A 19,482-nucleotide genomic window follows, 5' to 3' on the forward strand; every position below is an offset into this window, starting at 1 on the left:
AAATGGTCACTGACGTTTCATAAGTTGAATATTGCTCGGAATATGTCGTTCCTAACAAAGAGCTTTATCATTTATCCGTTCACGTTGACTACCAACGAAAACACTGAATAAAAGTGAGCGGCCTGTTTGAGCGACATGTCTGAGTCTCGAGGGAGTTTTGTATGTGCTTAACTACCAGTATAATTAAAGAACATTACAGTAATTTATAATTCTATGAATATATAGTTGACTATTGTACAGGGATCTAGAGGTTTATTGGATTGTCCTTTGGACAAATAAACAGAGAAAGTTAGGTCGATATAATAATATACATAATGTGTTAAGAACTCGAAGCCATTTTTAGGGTTCCGTAGCCAAATGGCAAAAAACGGAACCCTTATAGATTCGTCATGTCTGTCTGTCTGTCTGTCTGTCCGTCTGTCCGTCTGTCCGTCTGTCTGTCCGTCCGTAAGTCACAGCCACTTTTCTCCGAAACTATAAGAACTATACTGTTGAAACTTGGTAAGTAGATGTATTCTGTGAACCGCATTAAGATTTTCACACAAAAATAGAAAAAAACAATAAATTTTTGGGGTTCCCCATACTTCGAACTGAAACTCAAAAATTTTTTTTTTCATCAAACCCATACGTCTGGGGTATCTATGGATAGGTCTTCAAAAATGATATTGAGGTTTCTAATATCATTTTTTTTCTAAACTGAATAGTTTGCGCGAGAGACACTTCCAAAGTGGTAAAATGTGTGTCCCCCCCCCCCCCCTGTAACTTCTAAAATAAGAGAATGATAAATCTAAAAAAAATATATGATGTACATTACCATGTAAAATTGCACCGAAAATTGGTTTGAACGAGATCTAGTAAGTAGTTTTTTTTTATACGTCATAAATCGCCTAAATACGGAACCCTTCATGGGCGAGTCCGACTCGCACTTGGCCGCTTTTTTAGAATTATTAACGTAACTACAAATATGCATCAAACAACAGCTCTTTCTATTCCATTTAGTTACATAACTCATACATAAGTATCAAAAAAACCTAAAACAAATAAATTTATTTTAAATTATGTTAGGTACCTAATGTTAGGTACGTAATGCTAAACTTGCCGCAGATAACCTAATGCGAAACAAAGGGTAAAATTTACGTATTCAAATGCTTAAAGTTGCCGTCTATAACGAAACTGCCCCTGGTGTCATTAAATACCAACTACTTAAAGGAATTTCCATGAATGAATATGTTAGTGTACATTAAAACTTTCGTTGTCCTAGTTTAGTTTTGTTTGGAACAAGTTGACAATCGCAACGCATTTTCCTCCCCCGGTTCCCTTTTTGATGTGTCCGCCACCCGCACATAAAAAAAATACAATCTAATTTTCAATTCTCCATTTAAACCACTAACTACGATACTTAATACTTACGTTCATCCTGTAATCTTTTTAATAAGTAGTTATTTGTTTTACAAGGGGTTCAAAGTTGTCGCTTAATCATAATACCCAAACAAGTGAAAGAATACAAAATTGTGAAAATAAGTGGAATCGCGTTGCGCGGATTTTAAGACACGAGGGTTATACATACAGGGTGGCCAAATAAGAGGTATACACTTTATTTTTGAAATTTTATTCTATAAAACATAAAAAATATTAAGTATTCCTTATTAAATATAATATGTAGGGTCAGCAATTACACATGGAAAATAATGTCAGACAAATGTCCACCTCTAGCAGCATGGCAGATGCGAACCCTTTTCATCGCGTTTTTCATCACTTTTTCACACATTTCTGGCGTTATCTCAGCGACAGTGTTTCGAATATTTTGTTTTAATTGCTGAAGGTTCGTTGGCCTATTAGCATAGACACGTCCCTTTAGATAGCCCCACAGAAAAAAGTCAGGAGCTGTTAAATCAGGCGATCTTGGGGGCCAGTCAATGTCACCGTTTCTCGAAATTAATCGACCGGGAAACGTTATTTTTAATGTTTCTATTGTTTTTAATGATTAAAACACGTTGTTCCGTCGTAAAACGCTCCATAATAAATTTGCCGTATCTACACAAACTAATTTTCATGCAATAACTGTCATATTTACCGCCAAAATAAAATGGCGGCAAAAAAAAGTTGTATACCTCTAAGTTGGCCATCCTGTACTTTGCTCCCGAGTGAAACACAATATTTTTCATCACACCAAAGGAAAATACGAACCACTGGAAAATATTACAAATCAAATTGAAATGCGCGCTATTAAATATGAATCATTCAGAATCATCACATAAAATGCTATTTTATCATTCGTTTACGAAGAATAAAGAGAGTCCTTACGAGCTGTAGGCCTAGCATAGGAGCGGCGCGACATGTGTCTTGCCCGCGAGATAGACTACCAGTATCTTTCGCACTGTACTTACGAGAGACCGATGCACCGCTGTGATAGGCCTAGGTACTGTAGGTGTGGTGAAAAATAACATAAAAAAAAATATTTAGATCTATAGATATAATTAAAAGGGGCTGGTTCCCAAAATATATACTATGTTATGAAATAATTTACTTTTTCTACTTTGCTTTTGTATTTTTCTACGGTATTTATCGACACCTACCTGTACTTTACCCGAAATTAGTGGTTATAGGTAATATGGATGGATTCTTAAATTAGGGACTTTGGAAGCAAGCGACTACTATGCAAGTAATCCGTTATTTTCTTTCGCTTCTATTAGAACTCTTTGCTTAATTTACTACTGCAGTTTCTGGAGATATAGGTTCCAACATGGGTTTAATCGATTCAATACTCATTACCACCGTAATGGCCATTGTACAGAACTAGTTAACTTCTGCAATTTAATTAAAACAGTTAAACTGCAGGAACTCCGATAATAAGTTCCATTTGTTGTTCCAGCGGAGCTGCTAATTAGGCATTGCGATGTTCATTTCATATCGTACCTACGTTGCTTTCCCAGGCTATTCGGATTACCACGACAAATGAAGACTCGAGGGAATTTACTCGAATCAATTTTATACCTTATTCGATGTTATAATATTGCACCATTTGTACCTATGTATTTCCATATTTAAGAAAAATATGTAAGATTTTTTTTATCCTTTACCTACGCAGATATGCATTTTTGATATGGGGTATAATTTGGTTAATATTAGAAAAAAAACCAGTTGTAAATACTAGTAGATGGGCATTTTTATTTAAGTTGTAAGTAGATAATGTTTAAGTATCGTCTCATTTTCTGTTTTGTCACGAAATACATGGCGTTTCACTTTATCTTTTGGGTTAGTTAGTGTCATTAAACGGCATTAATTCAAATAAAAATGCCCCTATGAAACATGGAACATTTTTATTTTATATTTATTTGAAAATCATTCGTGTTCTATATTCTATGATTATTTATTAACGAAATATTTACATGTACAATGATTACAAATATTACAATGAATCACTAGTGACAACTTCGCTTATTTCAGACTATTACAAATAGCCTCAACATTTTTTTAGGTTTATGTGTAAAATATTTTGCTATATACATATTATAGTAATGTTGTTGAGATGCGCGTACGCTGCACGGCCACACGCTGCCGCTAAAATTGTTGCTTATTGTTATAAATAAATAGAATTAAGAGTCAATATGTAAATAATGAAATAATTGTGTAGCTCAAATTTAAGAAATTAAAAATAATAAAATTATGTGATCTACAAGAAGTTTTTTTTTTATAAAACCCCCTTAATGTAAGGCCTGAGTGAACGCTCGAGTTGGGCGTGCAGCGGGGCGGGGCGTGCGGCGTGCATGTTAAACATTTGTTTGCATTTGCAAACGTATAGGAGCGGCGTTAGTGCACGCTGCTCAAATCACTTGGGAGCTCGACGCCACGCTGCACGCCCCGCCGAACGCTCCGCTTCGAGCGTCCACTCAGGCCTTACACTAATAATCAGATTTTACGAATTCAGAAAATTTAAACTTTAAAATAAATAATAGTTTACTTAGAATTAGCATGTACAGTCAGCATAACTATTAGCCTGCAACTGCATACATTGCATACATTGGAAATAGTTGTTAAACTTTTACCTATGTAAAGCTTAATTTTGACACTTAGCATTCGTAAAAACAGGGATTTTTCTTGAATAGTACTTTTTAATACAAGCGGAACTTTTTAAACTTTAGAAAAAGACTTCCGCTGGTGCAAGAAAGTACAGAGCTTACACGCGCGATACATTTCCCTACATTTTGTTTTGCGAGCTTCCACGCGCGTTACTTTTCTCTACATTTGGTCTATACGAGCTTATAGGCGCGTAGGTACGCGTCCGCTCGTATAAAACGCTAGTTTTAACCGCCCTTAAAATCTACGGCGACTCAGTTTTATACGTCATGTCCTGACAACTGGCATCATATTGGTAGAGCTCAATTTCCATGTCTTTCGCGAGCTGCAACCCGGCTCACACCGAGTTCTCTGTCACTGTTGTTTTTAACAGATTCACGTAAATCTTAGAAATTGGCCATGCATTGAACTGTCATTCATTGGAACGCGCGCATTTCTACTTCAAATTTACTACTTAGACTCCGTTTAAGGTAACTTTGCACCGACTCGAACAGAACAAAGTGAGGAAAATTTGATACTAATGATGACATATCCACACTTTGGCAATGCAAATGTCTTGCAGAGTTAGCTTAGTCCGACTCTACACTAGGGTGGTGTTGATCAGATGATAAAGCTGTAGAGATAAGAATATTAAACAAACCTTTGTTCTACGAGTACAACATGTTGTAAACTTGTTCAACGTGGCTGTAATATGACAAATAGGTACAGCAGAACTGTAACACCGGAATAATTAGGTACGTTTATGATCAATGCACCATTGCTGGTTGACAAGAAAACATTGGAACTTTCACCAGAAACCAAGTTCATAACATAAATAAAATGTGTGTATCCCATTGTATATAAAAATACAAAGTTTCGTACGTTTGAGAAGTCGGCTGGAGGCGCTTGCGTCCTGGCGACAATTAGGTAATTTAACTAGCCATGGCTAACTGATTCAACGTTAAAAACCACAGTACAAATTTTTTTCAGCGTCTTATTTGCTAAAAAGTAAGTATTTACGTGAATTTTCTTTAAATACATTTTGGGGTTGCTGGAGAGATGCTCTACAGCAAGTCCGAATTGAGTTAATTGTACTCTCGATCTATTGAGGTACATTTTTTTAAAAGTATGTACTAATTCAGTACATATTGTGTACATCAGCATTACGTTTCAATAAATCACAAAACAGACAGTGGGGTTTCCACGGAGCATGACGTAGAAAATGACTATTGTGTGTATTCTATATGTATGGTTCAACAGGCGGAGGGTAAATTATACTTAAGGTGCAAAGTATACTTAGGTACCTACACTATTTCGAAATTAATTAAAACATGAGCGCCAAATCTTAAATTATGCACGAAATATGGTGGAGCGATACGTGCCAGGAGCAGAATATTGGGGATTAAAATATATTTATTCTTTACTTTTTACTCGTTCTCGTTCCCCCAAAGTTACAACGATTTATTGACAAAACGTCTCGACGGGGTACAGTCGGGCGTTGTACTATTGCATGTGCACATAATACATATACAACAGAATTTGACCTTTCAAAATCTATTCATTCATTAATGAAATGTCACTCGCAACGCATTCTCGCTCGCAACTACATATATACTCGTATAAGCACCTGCTGTGCTGGAACAAAGAATTGTAAAGTAATAAAAGTACTTGTGTAGGTGTTGTATTATTTTTCGTTACATTAAAATAGCAATTAAATACCTAAGTTAAAATATTAGTTACTGTTTTAAAATAGCCAATAACTCAATTTAGGATGAATCCTTGTGGATGGAGGAACTTTTAGATAATAGAAGATATTTATTTACCAATGGCAACCAATGAAATAGTTATAAGTTATAACCTTACTTCTATGATCTGAGGTTATAACATACTTATAGGTCCTTTCGCGTACATATAACATATACTTATTCGTATACATATAACAGAAATGTATTTCTAACAAAATCACGTTTAATTAATGCAACCTGATAGTAGGTCCCTACCTACTAGTAATCACGAACTATAAATCAAAGGTACATGCAAACTGTGCTAAACTGTTTGTAATTTCCCCCTGACATACTGCGAGAAACATGAAAATAATGCCGATGAAGGGTAGCTCCCTTGCCCTTAGCACTCGAAAGGGCAGGGTCGATTAGGTTGATTCATTTACCGTGCATTTGCGGAAGAATGTGTGAATCAGCAACGCGCTTGGGGTGTTGTTCTAACGCTTATCAAGCAAGTTGTAAGCTCAGGGGTACCAGTTAACGCGCACTTTGCGATAAAGTATCTACGCTTACTAACTGACATGAGACTCATATATGGTTACTGGAACAATGATACGGACTGCGTTCAATTTTGTGTTGGAATAGATGCTTTTTTAAAAGCAGGGACTTTGAGTCTCTTATTCACAAAATACCACATGGTCCCTATGAGAAATTAAAAAAATGTGTACCTACCTGTAAAGGAGAGGATGCTCCCTTTCTTCGAAAAGGCATATAGTTAATAAGGTTGCATTGCTATGTGCCCAACGTTCGTATTGGATTTTCTGAACTTTTTACTTGTAAGGTGAAGTCTGGTGAAGTCTCTTATTCAAAACACTGATATACTGTGTAACAACACGTAATTAGTGCAGATCTTGGAAAATTTCCTCAATTATGTGGGAATCCAAATAATCCCAGTGAATTCGTTATTGTATTTATTGGTATTGCAATATATTTAAAAAAATGGATGAGAACATTGAATATAAAGCACCTATACGAAGCTGTTTCTACAGCAACCTACAGACCCATTGTGTTATCTTCAGAGTGCATACTATAGGAGATCATACCTACGCCATAATGGGTTTTTAGTAGGTACATATTACGGAAGCGAAGTCTAAGGTTCCTTCTATAATGTATTATGCAGCCGCGCTAATCATAAAGAGCAGTAACTCATTTTGAAATCTCTTTCAATTGCAGAACATTTACAAATACAAAGTACAAAGTATACATTAAATCACTTTTTTAATTTTCCTCGCGTTGTCCTGGCATTTTGCCATGGCTCATGGGAGCCTAGGGTCCGCTTGGCAACTAATCCCAGTAATTGGCGTGGGCACTAGTTTTTACGAAAGCGACTGCTATCTGACCTTCCAACCCAGAGGGTAAAGCTAGGCCCGTAATGGGATTAGTCCGGTTTCCTCACGATGTTTTCCTTTACCGAAAGGCGACTGGTAAATATAAAATGATATTTCGTACTTAAGTTCCGAAAAACTCATTGGTACGAGCCGGGGTTTGAACCCGCGACCAACGGATTGCAAGTCACACGCTCTTACCGCTAGGCTACCAGCGCTTTTCGTATGTAAAGTATACATTAACTGACATTTCGAAATGTATTTTGAATTCAAAATGAGTTACTGCCCTTATGCTTAGCGCGGCAGAATATACAATATGCTTGAGTTATTTTTGTAGTTATAATTACGCTATATTAATTATGAGGCAATAGTGTAAATACTGTAAATATTCCAAAAACAAGTGAACGCTCTGCCGCTAATATAGTTGATTCCCGGGCACCAATCACATTTCCCCAAACGACGGACCGCCATGCATGCATTTACCTGTAATTATTTGTCATTTATCGCTACTAATAGGATTAATTAAACACCACTTAAACACTCATTTATTGTGCCACCAATCAACTGCAACATAAACTAACTGTTGGTCGCCTTGGAAATGTTTCCTTTGTTAAATAAGAATGCCGAACATAAAATATATGTATGTACCTAGATATAATAACGTTTTTGTATTAATGACACTTTCGAAATTAATTATTCTTTAACATATGGATTTTGTTGTTGTTGTAAATTTCCTCCATATTCTAATTAGGTAACCCGAAGTTATTGTTTAAAAAAATTTAAACATGATCCCGATATTGTTATAAATATTGCATAAACCCCTGATAGATTGTCAACTGAATTTCTAATTATAAATATATTGTATAAGTACGTAAATAACGATATACTAAAGAAAATTATGGTCATTATAAAATGAAGTAGAGCGTAGGTTAGCCTGGTCAGCGAACAACCCCTGAGGCTAAGAATAGGGCCATAATTCAGGATCGAAACACCTATTTATGTTTATTAATAAGCATTGAAAAGACTGCGGAAATACTGTCTGATCCCTCTCCTCGCTACTTTGACTATGTACTGAAGTTCATAAAACGAATTGTATAGACGTATAACTATAGTTACATAACTAATCCTAAGAAATATTATTCGATTAGAAATTCCTTACAATTCCTTGAATTAACATCTTCCCTGTCCGGCTCATGAAGTTTTTTTCAGGAGTCCGTGCTTTCACTATGGGTTCACAACTTCAAAGTGGAAGCACATTTGGGCGTGTGACTTTGTCATATCATTTTGTATGGGGACAGTGAACGTGTTAAGACGTTTGCTGGATGCTAGAGTACCGTAATAATTTAAGGTACTGATATACCGACACTTATCGACAACAGCAAAAAATCTTCTGTGTGAAAGCGGGTAACACAATATAGATATACTGTATTACTTAGGTTATTGTAAAGCAACGCTTGTGATGTGACTTCATTCTCGAACATTTGACCGGAATGATTTGATATGTCAGGACACCGCGCGTGCGCCTGTTCCTGAATTCGCAATTAACGTGATGCACCTGCCATAGGTTTAATTTCACGTACGAGCGGTTTAGGCTAACGTTTTAAAATTTTCAGTTTTCAATCAAAAACTGACGCATATTTCTCGTAGAACAGTGTATTGAAAAGTGTTTTCCGAAGTTGCATTTTTAACCTCGTATGTAGGCTAACGTAAAACGTAAACTACGGAGCTCAGGCAGTGTTCCGTGTAATTTTGGGCGCTGGTTTTACCTAACGTCGGCAGCGCCTGAACCCTGTCAACTGTACCTAATGGCTAAGTACCGAATTTGTCACACACCTTAATTTATAGTGCTAAAGCTCATTTCTGGATACACCACTAGAATGTTAATGCAACATAGTACTTCAGGGGCCCGGAGTAAGGTTCAATATGTGTCAAATTTGTGATTTACGTTCATCCCTCGAAAGTGGCCACCCTTACCAACTTTTCTTTTTACGACAACCGGCCCGAGATTATTTTAATGAACAATAGTTATTTGTACAACAAGAGATCAAAGTTTGATATTTCTTCGAGTGCTTATTTTGAGTCCCGTGCAAGCGAAAGATTCTATAATAGATTCACGAGCGTAGCGAGTGAACCTAATTTAGAATCTTGAGCGTAGTAAGGGACTCAAAAGCGCACGAGATGTAAATAACTTTGATCTCGTGTAGTTCACAAAACTTTTCACCTCAGCAGTGAGAACATATTACAGAACCCGAAAAATGTATTCCTTCTTCATCACTTACCTCTATTCACTCATGTTTTCTTAAGATATACCAACAATTAAACTTTCACCTCAGCATCTCGAACAAGGGTACTTTGCTACTTAAAAACAGTGAGCAAAATGCGATTTTGCTCACTGTTTTTAAGTAGCAAAGTACCCTTGTTCGAGCTGCTGATGAGGTGAAAATCATATTAACATTCATAGCCTCATAAATTTGTATGTGACATATATTTTTATATGCTACGCTAAGTGTACAGTCTAAAATTTTAAGTTCCGACCCATTTCGTACCTTGTCACAGTGACAATCAATATGAAAGTCGCAAGAGACCTCGTACTATTATCACTGTGACAAAGTACAAAATCGGTAGGAAATTAGATTCTTGGACTCTACCTTTGTGATGGTCTAATCTTAATAGCTTAACGATACGTTATTGTTGTTTTATTTTCAAAACATTTTATTTTACAGTTTTTTTTTAAAACGAAATCTGATTTTTTTGTATATTTAAAGGAATTTTACAATGACAATCGCGCAACCACAGGGTGTATTTGCAAAACATAATCATTTACCATCTTATTTTCTCGGAAACGTTCGTATTTGTTATGCTACTTCAGTCATAAACTAGGAATCCTCTAAACTGAGCATAGTAACGCTACCCCCTCTGCCACTTATACGGTAGTTTAACTCCATCTTCGAGTCAATCCCGTGCCGTGATTGGTCCGTGTCTTTAAACGGACCAATCACGGCACGGGATTCGCTCACCTCGTCCCCCCGCACCCCCGTATTTTTGGCAGCATCGGTTTCATGAAATAATTGCTCTAAACTCAGTCTAGAGGATTCCTAGTCTATGACTTCAGTCAACCTCAGTAATTTTTGTTGTCACGTTTGTACGTACCCTAAAATACGATGGCAAAGGATAATGCACTAGGTACACCTGTAAATGCCATCCTTGTTATCGAGCTCATGCGGCGTGGCTGCATATTCTATCTTGCAAGAATGCATTTGTTGCAAGTAAAATTAGTCATGGTAAATATTTTCCACTAGCAGGCTTCACGAAAAGCCCAATCAAGGTTCAACGTCAATGAATTGAATACATCGTTTATTGTGTTAAGGAAGGAAGTGACTTCTAAATATTCAGTCATCGGAAATGGGATTGCTTTTACGCTTTTAGTGGAATAACTAAATATTAAATATTTATAGATATAGGTAGTCCTATCGCATATGTAGTAGGTATAGTTGTTGGTTTTAAAAATAGGTACTGTAGGTATGTAGGATAAAAAATAATTATTACAATCTGTGGGTTTGGGGAAGTTTTATTGGATTTAAGTTATTTTAAGGTTAAATTCCTTAGTACTAACAAGAAATGATACTTTCGAAAGATACTGTGTAGAGAGGAGAAACCGACAAGAAAGTCTTTAAGGTAAAAATTTATCAAATATTGATGAATTGTCAACTGTTGTTTGCATCCAATATTTTACTTTCTTTTCTAGTTAGGTACTTGAATAACTAACATAACAAATTAAAGACATTAAAAATTATTCTTAACTAATTACAGGAGAAACATGAGTCCGTACCGAAGCAGAACTGTAACAGGCTGTGAAATAGAAGGGGAAATCAAGCAGGCATTATTTTTTGATGATTCACTGGCAATATTGTCCAGTCCTGTTGCTCATTTGTCTTTCCTTCTCCAGAAAGCTAAAACTACCTTTGGAACACGCAGGGTAGGTAAGTTAAACCCACCTGTTATTGTTATGAAATATGTATGCATAAACAAAAATATTTACTATAGCCTCTGATCTCCAACTACGAGCCGTAATTTTTAGGGTTCCGTACCCAAAGGGTAAAAACGGGACCCTATTACTAAGACTCCGCTGTCCGTCCGTCCGTCCGTCCGTCCGTCCGTCTGTCACCAGGCTGTATCTCACGAACCGTGATAGCTAGACAGTTGAAATTTTCACAGATGATGTATTTCTGTTGCCGCTATAACAACAAATACTAAAAACAGAATAAAATAAAGATTTAAGTGGGGCTCCCATACAACAAACGTGATTTTTGACCGAAGTTAAGCAACGTCGGGCGGGGTCAGTACTTGGATGGGTTACCGTTTTTTTGCTTGTTTTGCTCTATTTTTTGTTGATGGTGCGGAACCCTCCGTGCGCGAGTCCGACTCGCACTTGGCCGGTTTTTTTATATGTATATATCAATGAGTAATTACATAACAATATACATATGTAGGATTAAAAATAGCTTAACAAATGTGAGCTCGCCAAGGTCCGCGTGGCCGTGAGTCATCAGCCGCCGACAACCCCTGTCGATAACGAAACCGAGGGAACAAATTCAAATGGGAAATGCCTGGAAATGGCTCACGCTATTGTTCGCAAGGGGAGATAGCGAGGGTCCAATATCTCTCCAACTATTAGCATTGATGTTTATTTGGTGTGTGCAGTCAAAATAAACTGCTTCGATTTCCTCTACTCGCTACCCTAAAATAAACTTAAAGCCAATCCCGCATTTAGAGAAAACCTATTATTCTGCCTCACTCCCGCCACTTGCTGACATCTGGTTGTTTGTTCAGCTAGATTCCTGATAGATATTTTAAAGTATATTTTGTAGATCAACATTCCATGGAAATCATGTGATTATTAGTTTTAAATAAGTCTTGGTAAATACATAGCACGAAGTCGGCGGAGTTCTGCTTTCGACTCGGGCACAAGTGTGAATGCACGCAAAAGTTTTATTAATACTGTGAACAGGTAGGAACTAAATTTAAATTTCGTTTCAGAGCAGAAAATTTACAAAGAAATTTACGGATTCAACGCGACAATTTAAAACTTGACACAAATTTCATAGACATCTGGTACGGCGAAACCTGCCAAAGGCCGAGATAAATAACTTTGCTCAGCCGTTCCAATTCATTGTGAAGTTCGCAGGACGCAGTTTACAAGCGAAGTTTACTTTCAGTCGTAACGAGATCACGCTGTAATGAATATCTATGAGTGCCCCTTAGCGCGCTTTACTCGTATACTCGGTTAGCTGCCTGCTAGCGGCCTCTGCCAAAACTATTCCCACTACGAGTTCTTGATCCAACTATTGTCGCCCTGTAGAGTTGCACCTTGGAGGATATAATCAAACGGAGACGCCATGTCTGTAATTTTCTGTACAAAACCGTCTGCCGATTTTTGCGGGGGAGGGGAACGTCAAATGTATGCGTAACGTAAAAATAGCCATGTCAGATAAACGTCAGTCCATACATTGTGTATGACCGTTGGCCGCCTATTTTCGACAGAGGGGAAAGCCTGTTAATGGCTACTCCGTTTAGTTGTATCCTCCAAGAGTTGCACAGACTAATTATAAGGCATAATATCTCAATTAGGTACCTATGTGTATTCAATTTTAAAATTTACTTATTTAAATCTTATATTATTTTTAAGAACAACGCTCTTAAGGTTATTCATATAGTAATGGTGGTAAGCTTTTGCAAGTTCTGCATTATTAACTGTAGGTATGTTAACATTGCAGGGTTGCTGGAAATCTCATGTTACTCACTAATCTTACTGAGTAACGGTCTGACTTGCCATAAAAAGGAGTTGTTTAAATTCATAAAAAAGTGCACCCTCATATTGTTTCCAATGCACACGCTGACGCATTGCTGAGTTATGGTTTTAGTTATTCTGTGCATACTTTTAAATCGTGGGTACCTACTTGGGTGCCTAGCCAAGGTGACAATCGCTTGCGCTACGACAACTAAACGCTTAGTTTCTCTCTATCACTCTTCCATATTGTGTTGCGTTGCATTTCGTTTACTACGGAGCGTAAACGATTTGTATGTTGGCTACGCATCCTGGGCTGGCTGTAGCAACTTTAGATAAGATAAGTATGTATTTGGTTGGACGCTAAAGTGACTCGTACTTCTGCACCACGCATAACAACTGAATTGTTCATATTTACCTAGGTAAGCAATGGATGATAACTTGATAAGACGAAGTAGGTACATTCTGAATTGTAAAGTACCTATGTCGTAAAATGGCTTTTAGTTGGGTTAGGTTAGGTTAGGGTACCTACATAGTTTTTTTTAAAATTCATAACAAACTCCTGCGAAGTTAGGTATATTCACAGTATATTTTTTAATTTTCACGTTTTTGGAAATGTATTAAGTTCTATACCCTCTTAAAACAGACAAAAACTCCAAAACATAATTTTTACACCTGCTATTTCTGCGCCTGTAGTTAAATATTAGACGCCGGCTTGCCGTGAATATAATGAAGCAGATGCTTTGTGCAGGCTTAACAAAAGATAGGTACCTACTCGCCGCGTCAGTTCTTCCTACTATTTAATTATTTATACCCTATCCTAATTTGTACCTATTGCCTGAAAACCGCTAGAGTTCTACATTTCGGCCTTTAAATGCTTAGAACTACGTTAATCCATGGAGCGCCCAGAACCCAGAACAGTATAGAGTTCGTACCACACGTGTGATATGTACTAGGGCGCTCCACGGGTTAAACACATTTCTTTAGTCTATTATTTACCGAAAGACCCAAAAGCCTAACGTACTGAAATATTTAGGTAGGTACTTACCCAAATAACATTAAAACGGCGTGTTGATCATTGGGCTCGCATTCGGACCTTTTAGAAGTTCATTAATAACAGTCTGGCAGCTCGACGTTTATCCTGCGAGTGATTTAATTAAACGGTTCTGCGTCACGAGATTAAACATGGATTGCCAATTAACCTATGTAAATGAAATAATTTTAAAATATCCCCGCATTGTCCTATCTCGGTGTTAACGGGGAGAACTCCGAACTAGTTTGACCCGCCAGCACACCGGTTCTGATTAACTGAACTTTCTGTCGACAGTTTCATAAAGCCCCGTATTTAAAGTCCCCGACAAACTCAGCGCCTACCTGAACCTGACCTACGCCGTATTAAATCACTCGGATCATTTGTGGCAGTAGCCCTGAAATTGGCACTATTCTTGTACGAGTTAGGAGGTAATTTCATAACCGCAGTCCACAGAAACTTATTGGGAGATGTGGTCAATTAAGAATGTTGACTGCTGCTAGAAATAAATACCTACACACCTACTGATGGTGATGGCACACAAGTTGAACGTGTGGGAAATAACTTATAATAGCTCAAGGGATAGTACCATTTTTAGGGTTCCGTAGCCAAATGGCAAAAAACGGAACCCTTATAGATTCGTCATGTCTGTCTGTCTGTCCGTCTGTCCGTCCGTATGTCACAGTCACTTTTCTCCGAAACTATAAGAACTATACTGTTGAAACTTGGTAAGTAGATGTATTCTGTGAACCGCATTAAAATTTTCACACAAAAATAGAAAAAAAAAAAACAATAAATTTTTGGGGTTCCCCATACTTAGAACTGAAACTCAAAATTTTTTTTTTCATCAAACCCCTACGTGTGGGGTATCTATGGATAGGTCTTCAAAAATGATATTGAGGTTTCTAATATCATTTTTTTCTAAACTGAATAGTTTGCGCGAGAGACACTTCCAAAGTGGTAAAATCTCCTAAACATGAATTCACGTAGACATCTGCACTTTGCCACATTGCTGTTTGGAGTCATGAAAAATAAAGAACCCTCATACTTATATGAAAAACTCAACTTCTCTCGGCGCGCCATAAGACACGCATCACGACTCACAATTCCTCCACATCGCACGATTGCCTTCCGTGGCAGCTTTCGTTTCGCTGCCACCAAGTGTTGGAATGATTTGCCACCACCAGTACGAAATTCTAAAACCATGTCCACCTTTAAAATTCACCTCCGTAAGTACATACTGGCCAAACAAAAATGCAACACTTAGGCAACCGTGCACACACACACACACACACACACACACACACACCAATCACATAGACATTTACATACATACACACAAACATACAGAAGACTTATAGGCTAATTTCTATTGAGTAATTTGATTTGATTGTTAAAGTTTAATTTTAGTTTTACTTAAGTTTTCCCTTATTTTTGTACATTGTGTCCATTACTGAGTGCCACCTAGTCCATCCACTGGGCCTTACTGAAAATCAGCGTCGCGGAGTGTGCCATGTGGCTCATACCGTGACACCTAGCTGAGTGAGGACCATTTAGCGCAACCTGTCATTTTGTGTTCTCTTTTGTTAGTTTTTAAGTTTGTTATTGTGCTAATAAATGCTTTTTCTTTCTTTCTTTCTTTCTAAAATGTGTGTCCCGCCCCCTGTAACTTCTAAAATAACAGAATGATAAAACTAAAAAAAATATATGATGTACATTACCATGTAAACTTCCACCGAAAATTGGTTTGAACGAGATCTAGTAAGTAGTTTTTTTTTAATACGTCATAAATCGCCTAAATACGGAACCCTTCATGGGCGAGTCCGACTCGCACTTGGCCGCTTTTTGATAATAACTTTAGATACCTATCTAACGATTATTGTTTATGAAACTTTCAGTTAATCGAGCTGGGAGCATACTCGTATTACATAATTATATAAACAACTTGTGTAATAATAACAACTAATAACATGACATTAAAGCTCTCCAAAGGGCCTCTACGTGTTGGATCTATATCCACACGCAAGCCTATCAAAATACCGGGATTTATAGGACCGTGAAATCCAAAATGGAGATACAACTAATAAATAAATAACTAATTTCTAAGTTAAATTATGAGGGGTAAGTATATTTTATTACTGCCTGACTAATGTTACAATAAAAAAAATACGCCATCTTATTAATATCCAATCAATTTGTTTATACAAAAGTATTTGGCGAAGTTTATTTGTATACGTAAGGTATCTGTATACAAAACCGTATTCCATAAATAACAACACTGAGTAATGTTCTGTACTTTATAGCCCCTACTTGGATTTAAAATAAAAAGCGACGCATCGTTTAAATATCGGGTGATTCGATCCTTCACGCAGGGTTGAGTACGTGTTTCTATTTGATATTTACCGAGACGGCGGCGGCGCATCCCTCACAGCCCATTTGCTCCACTCCGGGACTCGCAATAAAACATTTCCCGTTAAGACCTTATAATTTTCAGACATTTGCTGCATGATATATGGCATTGGTTAATGAAATCACGAAATTTATTACTCTACCGTCGTCGATTTGGAAACCGTAGGGCAAAGGTGGAGTGTAGATCTTCTATACTTATAGATGCCTAGGTGTGGCATATAAATAGTTTTTCCTTAACTACTCAAATAGTAAAAGCTACCATCTAATTGGAGGGCAAATTTGAAACTCCAAAGAAGTAGGCCATTACTCGTCCTTCTCGTTTGTATTAAGTTGAATCTTTTATAAAGACGAGCCTTGTCCCTCGACCGCACGGCTCTAATGATGATTTACTCGCGCCCAGTCCCGCGGGCCGCGTAATTCTCCTTTACTACGCCGCCGACCGCACTACTGTCCCGGCAAAGTGAAAACAAATGAACAACACCCACGTTTAATCATTCATTCATTCCCTGACTGGTGGTGTGAGGACCGCGAGAGATTCGCTGATTAAGATTTATACTGCGCTAAAACGATTCGGCTGTAAGCTAGAAACTTACTTGACGTGTGTAGAACTTGTAGACCTATTTAGAAAATTACTCGGCACTTAAAATGTGCGATCTTTATTTATTTTAACATTTTATTTTATTTTAACATTTTTAACATGAGTGGCACCCCTCTACAGTGTCAGTAGTTTTAGTTTTAAATTAGTTCTAATGCAATTGTATATGGGTACTGCCTGAAATAAAAGCTTTTTTTTTTTTTTTTTTTTTTTTTTTTTTTTTTTTTTTTTTTTTTTATTATTATTTATTTATCCAGGATGTAGTTATTAGGAATTTATAGTCGCAGTCCACATAACGCTTGCTTTAAGTATTGTAGTACCAATTTACATTTTTAATACTCAAGTTCGCGAAAAGTAACATACTTAATTATATAATATTCCACTCGCTTTCCATTTTGCAACTTTATATTAACTTCAAAGAGACTGAAAAATGTAGAATTGTAGAACGCATATAGGAGCATACTATTAATTTCTTAGAAAGGCTAGGTGTCATAATATCCAGTATCATGTCCGAATGTAATAATGTTTTTTTTTCCAAAGTTACAAATAATGTTTTTGTATGTTTACTGAAAATAAATTATTTTAATATAATGTCCTGATGTTCGAGAGTTCAGAGGGCCTCCGCGAAAATCGAAAATCGAATTCTCATTATCTGCCTCTCTATTATCACTCCTGCGTACTTGCGCTCATATAAGAACATGCTCATCAAAGAGAAGCAATTGGCGAACGAACGAAAGACGTGCTTTGCGAAGGTTTTCGGCAGAGGGGTAAGCTCTTAAAGGCGACACCGGTTATTAAATGCTCTAAGCTTTTGTATTTCCTTAATGAAATGGGTCCTACATATAGACATTTGATCCTCTAAAAAAACTTGATTGTCGGATACCATTAATAAAAACTTGTCAACTAGCCCATACTGACGGGAGGACTCTATAACAGTCAAACGTTTTAACTTCAGGACATTCGTTGTAACACTTGTAACAAGACAATAAAATTTTATATACTTACCTCTAAAGACAACTTTGTTTCCAAAACATTTTTTTAACCAAACGTTTTTAACCAGCCTAAAGAGATAAAAGTAAAGGCTCTTTGATGGGTATTCTAGGTAGATAGATACTATCTTAGAGAACTTATCTTATTAAAAAACACTACAGTTTTTATTTCCGAGTGTGCACAACCTATTATACTAAAATTGGATCGATGGCTAAGCTTTATGTTGGGACCTAAAGGGAAGGATTTGAGTATTCACAACCCAACTGCTCAAATAGAGTCATTAGCAAGTGTCGTGTCATCATTATGTAAAAAGTAATTTGGTTTTACTTTATAGTGATACGTATTAGAAACCATTACATATCGTCAGGTGACAAGAAAACTCACTAATTACCACCACAAGTTCATAGCCATAATAGTGAACCATATTTAGTGCTAAAAGAAGGTTGATTTTTGTTTAAATATTTTTTAGTAATTAGTGAGTTTTGCTTATCTCCTGACGATATTATCCTAGACTAGAATATTGGCTTTTCACTATTTTTCAGATGAGGTAGGTAAGCCGTGGCCTAGCAAAAGATCTGAGCCGGAAAATTCCTTTTCCCGCAGAGATTTTGTTTCTAGACAATGTGAGAAAAATAGATTGAATGAAGATCTATATTATAATACCTTACCTGGAACAGCAATGGTATTCCTTCTTCTCATCTTAGGGCTTTCCCGGCTGCATCCAAGAGCAGCGCAGGACTCTGGCACGCTTTGGCAACCTAATTCCAAGAATCGGCGCAAGCACTAGCATTTACGAAAGCGACTCCCATCTGACCTCAAGAGGGAAAATTACGAGTATTTTATTCCTTATTGGGATTAGTTTCGTTTGCCTCACGATGTTTTTAATCGTTTTCAAAAACTGTAGCCATGTAGAAAAGAATGGTTACTTACTTACTATATTACTACTGAGTGGCTATTGATTGATGACCTCTCACCTCGTCACCCTTCACACGGCATTATAAGTTAGTTTTTAAAATGAGATTTAAATGTTGTTCTTTGTTTGCTACTAAACCGGGCGCAGTTAAACTCTATATTTTCTATTTTACTTACCCAAGTGCCCTACTTTTTGTGCATTTCAGCATTAAAACAATCGTCAAATATTTTATTACCTACGCAAAGCAATATTTCAACAACGTTTCATTTCGGAGTTCAGAGAAGGGTGGGAGCTAGGAGATCACTCCTAGCGAAGGTAGAGGCCAATTTGACCCTATCCCGAGCTTAATTAACGTGCGCCCGAAGCGAATATTAAATGTTTACAAATAAACTTATTTGTCCGACTGTACGGGCACAGTGTGAATGGACCGCAAATCCACATTAATTCCGGCCTCGAGACCTTTGTTACGCTCCAGGTAGCTTTGATACTACTGTAGCGGATATGGGTGCAGATTCATTGTATTCATATAATATTAGGTAATAAAAGAACCTACTTAATTATTTATATTTCGCATTAAAAAGTAGCAACAAGAAAAGTT

This window comes from Cydia amplana, chromosome 1 (assembly GCF_948474715.1).
Source record: "Cydia amplana chromosome 1, ilCydAmpl1.1, whole genome shotgun sequence".
Taxonomy (NCBI): Eukaryota; Metazoa; Arthropoda; class Insecta; order Lepidoptera; family Tortricidae; genus Cydia; species Cydia amplana.